The sequence below is a fragment of the Mercurialis annua genome, linkage group LG7 (genome assembly GCF_937616625.2).
Source record: "Mercurialis annua linkage group LG7, ddMerAnnu1.2, whole genome shotgun sequence".
NCBI classification, from domain to species: Eukaryota; Viridiplantae; Streptophyta; class Magnoliopsida; order Malpighiales; family Euphorbiaceae; genus Mercurialis; species Mercurialis annua.
In genome coordinates, this window is record NC_065576.1 from 29601422 (window position 1) to 29607607 (window position 6186).

The following is a 6186-nucleotide window of genomic DNA, read 5'->3' on the forward strand; positions in this document are numbered from 1 at the left end:
CTCCCCAAGACTTTTGTGCTTGGCTTATCTGTTACCAGCTTTATTTACTGGACATATTCGCATTTATCTCATATTAACAGTATATGAAGTTCACAAGATATAAAAACTGTAAATAAACATGTATGAAAGCAGTAAACAGGTTTGAACTGCATATGACTCGATGTGGACTTGCATTTGAGCCAAGTAGCAGGTACTCCTAAACATACATCTAACCCTACAGGTTTCGAGCAAATAGCATAAGTCTGGCCTGTCTGGATATTTTACATGTACAAAGCCTAAACCAGATGTAAACGTTTGATTAATTGATACTATTAGGTGATTTTGAAAAACATATACAACTGTTACTACTTTTTCGTATTAGTCCTACGATGTCTAAGTGATGGGATGGAATTGCATTAATGGGCAAATTTTTGGTGATTGGTCCTATAAGCGGTTATTATTAGATTTAGAATACTTTTGAAAAGCGGTAAAAAATGTTAGTATGCTCAGGGGCAGTTTGATATACATACAAGGTTAGGCATACTTTTGAACCTTGTTGACTTTTGAGTGCCTGGCACTCACGCGGGTTTTGACCATCGGTCTGGTTCAAACGGGCTCTCGGTCAAATCATGAGAGTTGTGCATCTCATCGATTCGGTTCTACTACTTTGATCCGGAGTCAATTCCGAGTTCGGGTTAGCCCAAAAAAGGCTTTGGAAGTTGCTGATTTACTGGGCCTTGAGCTCGTGGGCCCCGTTTATACACTATGTTACATATTTGGACTTCTGGGTCCATTTTACATAAGGTCTGGCCCGTTACAATACAGAATATTAAAGTACATTGGATTAGCTACATCTGGGTTCAAACTGGGCCTGATTCGGAGTCCGGGTGAGTTCGAAAACATGGTTTGATGTTCGGATTGAATCTGGAAGGATCTGGAAGCGAATCTGGGAGGCTGAGGAGCAAAGAACACGGCGCATGCTTAAGCTGTCGGAGCCGGAAGGATGAAGTGGTGGCGCTGCCGGTTTGTTCTGGCGGCATCGCCAGTTACAGCGGTGGTTTTTGACAACATTTCAGAGATTCTTGTTTTGCTTTGTTCTCACTCGTTTCAAGTCTATTTCTCATGCGAAAGTAGTCAAAATCGCATAAGATCGAAGAAGGAATCCAAATATGGCATAATCATATTGTTTAAATCTCATTTAAACAAATATTATTTTCTGGGCAGCAAGTACGAAATTTGATTTTTCATGGCAAATAAGCTTGAAATTACACCTAATATGCATCCTAAGAGCTACAATCTATTGGGTTTCCGGATTTACACACATTAAACATATTAAATCAGTCATTAACCAACACGATCAATTAATCACTTTAACTCAAACACATACGTATTATTCGAAACCAAATGAGTAATACTACTCCGAGAGTATATAGAATATATTATATTAATCTCCTATGAATTAATTTAGCGGATTAATACTTAAATTTTCAATTTAAGACATAAAGTTCGCTTTACAATATTTTTCTCATACTTTCCCTTTAATCCCGTTTTTTCTTATCTCGATGGTAGCGATAATCCTTATCGTCCTACTTAAATAATATCTTTCTTTAAATACCAATAACTCTTTATTTTTACAACTTTGGTCCCTCCTCACAGGACACGTAGCGTAATATAACACTTAAATTCATGGGATATTACATTCTTCTGCCCTTATAAAAATTCATCCTCAGATTTTCATACTTAACTATATAACTCTGTTGACGGAGACTTTCACCTTTATCTTTTACGAATCTAGTTTCATTCTTCTTATGACGTACTTGTTGCATCAATCGATCGATTTAAATCCCATATTACTATTGCATAAACTAAACCAATACTGTTGTAGTTGGGTTGTGGCATACTTTGTACCTATATGTTAATGGCGTCCGTTACTTCAATACATCAATAGTTTACCACATTTATCATGACTAATATAGTACTTTTTACTCATCATTCCTCATTATGAATCCCTTATTCATGCTTAATTTTCTACTTATCCTTATCATCATCGATCTCAATTTTCTCTTTTATGTCGTTGTTAGTAATGTAGTCGGTTACCTTCGTTATCAAAGTCTGCAAGGTCATTTGAACTCCATCTTACAAGTGTGCTCATAAAGAAATCGTTCTTTCTTAGAACCTTGTAATCGTATCATTTCGTCGTTTAAGTTCTTAACAATTGAGAGCGTTGCATAGTTATCATGGTCAGAATCCAATTTCATCCTTGTCTAGTTGTTTATCAACCTTTGTTTGTTTTCTTGATATAACTTATCAGATGATATGCAACCGTTACTTCCTTAGCGCCGTATTAACTGAGGCGTTCTTTAAATATGCCCTTAATGCTAAAAAAAGTCACTTCATATCATATGTTTTATCGAGTTCAACACAACCTCATCCTTGAAAATTTTTGTCCAATACGTTTGATGTATTCCTTAAATCTCTTTCTTTTAATCCTTATCACTGCTATCTTTAAAACAGCCATTTTAAACTTCTTATCGTGTATATGTTGGGAATAGTCTATTTCTCATTTGGGCTTTTTACTTATCATTGACTTAAATAATTGGTTGGTTTTTTAAAAGAGGAAATTAGAGGGAGCACTTGTTTTGGGAAAATATTCCCAAAAATACGTGCTCCCTTAATTTTATTGATGTTAAACTTTCTATCAGGGTTTTACACGTAATGGACTCTCTTTTTTTGACCCAACACTTGATAATCCATGTTCTTTTCTTTTTACACTTACTTCATATTTTCATTCATTCAACAGTTTTATTTTCTTCTTCTTCTTCTCATTTATTTCTTCTTTAAACTCTATTTTTGATTTCAAATTCTTGCTCATTCGGTTTTTATTTCTTCTTTTTGAAAACTATCCATTTCGTGGGTTGTTCTCTTTAATACTCGGTGCAATTTGTTTTTTGAAATCATTCGTGCTAAACTATTACTGTGCTGTTTCGATTTTTTTTCCCTATTAAATGGTACAAATCTGAAGCGGTAGGCTATCAAATCAAAAATGACTAAGAAAAAAACGGATTGAAAATTAAAGAAGAAATCCATGCTTCAAAGAAACATAAAACGGGTTTAGGTGCTACTGCAAGTGGTTTGAATGTAACATGCAATCTCTTTTGATTTTTTTATTGATTACTTTTATTTTGGTAACTTTTGGATATTATTGCTTTTTAATTTATTCACATTTTTATTTGCAGAAAACATCTTCTGGTAAATCTGTAAAAAAAACCTGTACAAGTTAGCAAAATTGAGACTAGTGTGAGACAACGTCTTCGGGTATTTTTTTAGTTCTAATACTTTGTTTTTTGACTGTTGATTGTATATTTTATGTATTTTTTATGTATACCTAGTTAGATTATATTTTGTTTATTTTATTTTATAAAAATAGTTTATAACAGCTATGTTTAACTTTTTAGTATATGTTTTCTCTATTTTCTTTATTCTTTTCATATTTTTTCGTATATTTTGCAAGGCAAAGCTAGATTGAAATTTTAAAATTAGCTATTTAAAATTTAGTTCAAATTATTGTTATATACTATTTTGTTTATTTTTTGTATTCTTTTTGTACACTTTGCTAGCTATGTCTTTTAGGATAAACAATTTATATAAACGTTTGAAAATAATTTTATTATATTAGTCGTATATTTTTTGACTTTTCACCTGTATCTATTTTTATATTTTATTAGGTTTTTATGTATAGTTTGTTATTTAAAGTCTCATTTTGGCTAAGAATTTTATAAAAACGGTTTTAAAATGAGTTTGTTATATTGTTGTATACTCTATGTCTTTTTTCTGTATTCTTTTTCATGCTTTGTTACTTAATATTTTATTAGACTAATAATTTGATAGATATTTTTTAAGTGATCTGTTATATTTAATATATATTGTCTGTCCTTTTATGTCTTTTTTTTTTGTATACCCATCTTTTTATTATGCATTGTCTGGTTTAAAATTTGATAGAATGTATTAAAAATAAGGTTGTTGAATTTGATAGACTTTTTATTGTATTTTTTATGTATTTTTTTTAGGTATGTAGATTTGGTTTTAAAATTTCATTATCAATAATCTTACAATTTTTTTTATTACTGTATATAACTATGATTTTACATGTTTACATCCTTTTTAATATACCTGCAAGCATCTACAATTTTTGAATAGGAATCTTTTTAACCAGACTTTAGAAAAGTAAATTTACTTTCCTTTTAATATGTACTTTAATATTTTTCTACTTGTATGCTTTTTGTATTTTTTATGTATACTTTCTTAATACTGTCTGTTATATTAAATTTAAATAGAAAGAGTTTGTTATATTATAATCTGAGGATGTTATATAATTGTTGTATATTGTTTGTCTTTTTTACGTTCACTTGATGTATACTTTCTGTATACTAACTATTTTATTGGTTTTGTTGTTTCTTTAATTTATGTGGGCTACATAACTTGATAGTTACTGATGAAAAAAAGCTTTTATTGAACTTGGGAGCTACTGCACTAACTACCGGTTCAATTGATGATGAAGGACCATCGAAAAGGAATTTTATCGATCAAAATTTGATTGCTTTGCGTCAAGATTTGCAATCAATTTATAATTGTTGTATATTGTTTGTCTTTTTTATGTATGCTTTATTGCTTAATTTTTTCGAATTCTTTTTAAAATTTGTCTTTATGTTATTTTACAAATGACAGAAATTATAAAACTATATAAGTAGAATCAGGGAACCATAGATTATGAAAATACAAGGGAACCATAGATTATGAAAATACGAAGTTATAAATTTCTTTCAAAACATATGAAAAGAATACATAAAGTGTACAAAAGCATACAGAAAGTTTGCCTTAATCACAACCAATAATTAGCTCTATTAAACCATATAATATATATTGATATATAAACAAAAGGTATAACAAACCAATTTTATCAATGAAATTAGCTCTATTAAACCAGTTTTATCAACCAATAATTAGCTCTATTAAACCATATAATATATATTGATATATAAACAAAAGGTATATTGTTTGTCTTCTGATTTCAGCTTCGTTGCAATGAAATTAAAACTAAGTGCAATCGCTTGCATAAACAACATTGCAGATTAGACTACCCTGGATTTTTTCACTGTTAGTTCCACCAGAAAGATGTGTCCCATGGTGAGGCCATCCAACTGAGCAAACACTATCATCAATGTCCAGGTGAAGAATCAAGTTTTGGCATGTGCGATTTAATTAAAGAAGATTTAAACATAACCACCCTATATTGGAATTAGGTAATAAAAATAATAAATTACAAAATTTATCCAAAAAATTAAGAAAACCAGAGAAGCCAATCAGCGCCATAATAGGAGGATCATCTCCTTGCTAAGACTGCGGAAGTTTTGACGGTGGCCAGCGGAGGATCATCTCAGCAAAAAGGAAGGAGGAGCAAAATCTGGTGGTTCCATCGTTGATTTGAAGTGAGAAAAAGCAATCACGTGCTGGCTGTAAATGTTTTAAAGTAATTACGTGTTAATCTAATTAAGTTAGATTAGAAAGTGTTGACCCCAATAAAAATAATGAAACTGTATTTTTGGTATTATTTTAAGCAATTTAAGTAGTTTTCAATAAAGCCCTTTTTAAAATTAAACAAAATAACCTATAGTCTGTACTTAAAAATAATATAAATGTATTCTTTTTATAAAAAAATTAATATATATGTACTTAAAAATAAAATAATTGTATGTTTTTGATAAAAAAAATTAATATATATATATATATATACTTAAAATAATAGAAGTGTATGTTTTCGATAAAAAAATGAGGAATTTACACAAAATATTCTTTTTTAAAAATATATTTGCAAAAATACTCCATTTTTTGAAAAAAAAAATATTTTTTTACCTTTTTTTCGAATTTTATTTTTTCACATTGAAAATTTATGTTTTTTACTCTCAAAATTTGTATAATACTCCGTTTTTTTAAACTGTTCGAAATTGTATTATAAACGGTTTTAAAAATGTCAATTTGAAACCTTTTGAAACTGTAATAAAAACATTTTTTTAAAACGGTTTCAAATTATTTTTTAAGAAATTGTTATAAACCATTTGAAATCCAATTAGAAACTGTCTTTGAAACGGTATATAAAACAGTTTCGAATTGTTTTTTTTTTTTTTTTGAAACCTTTTAAAAACTGTATTT

General features: G+C 29.4%; 1 long non-coding RNA gene across 1 annotated transcript; it reads left to right on the forward strand.

Moving 5' to 3' along the window:
- Window positions 1-2644: 2644 nt before the first annotated feature.
- LOC126657683 (uncharacterized) lies at window positions 2645-4742 on the forward strand. The gene is made up of 3 exons (XR_007633392.2): window positions 2645-3117; window positions 3216-3294; window positions 4466-4742. It is a non-coding gene; the product is annotated as an uncharacterized LOC126657683 (long non-coding RNA).
- The last annotated feature ends 1444 nt before the right edge of the window (window positions 4743-6186 follow it).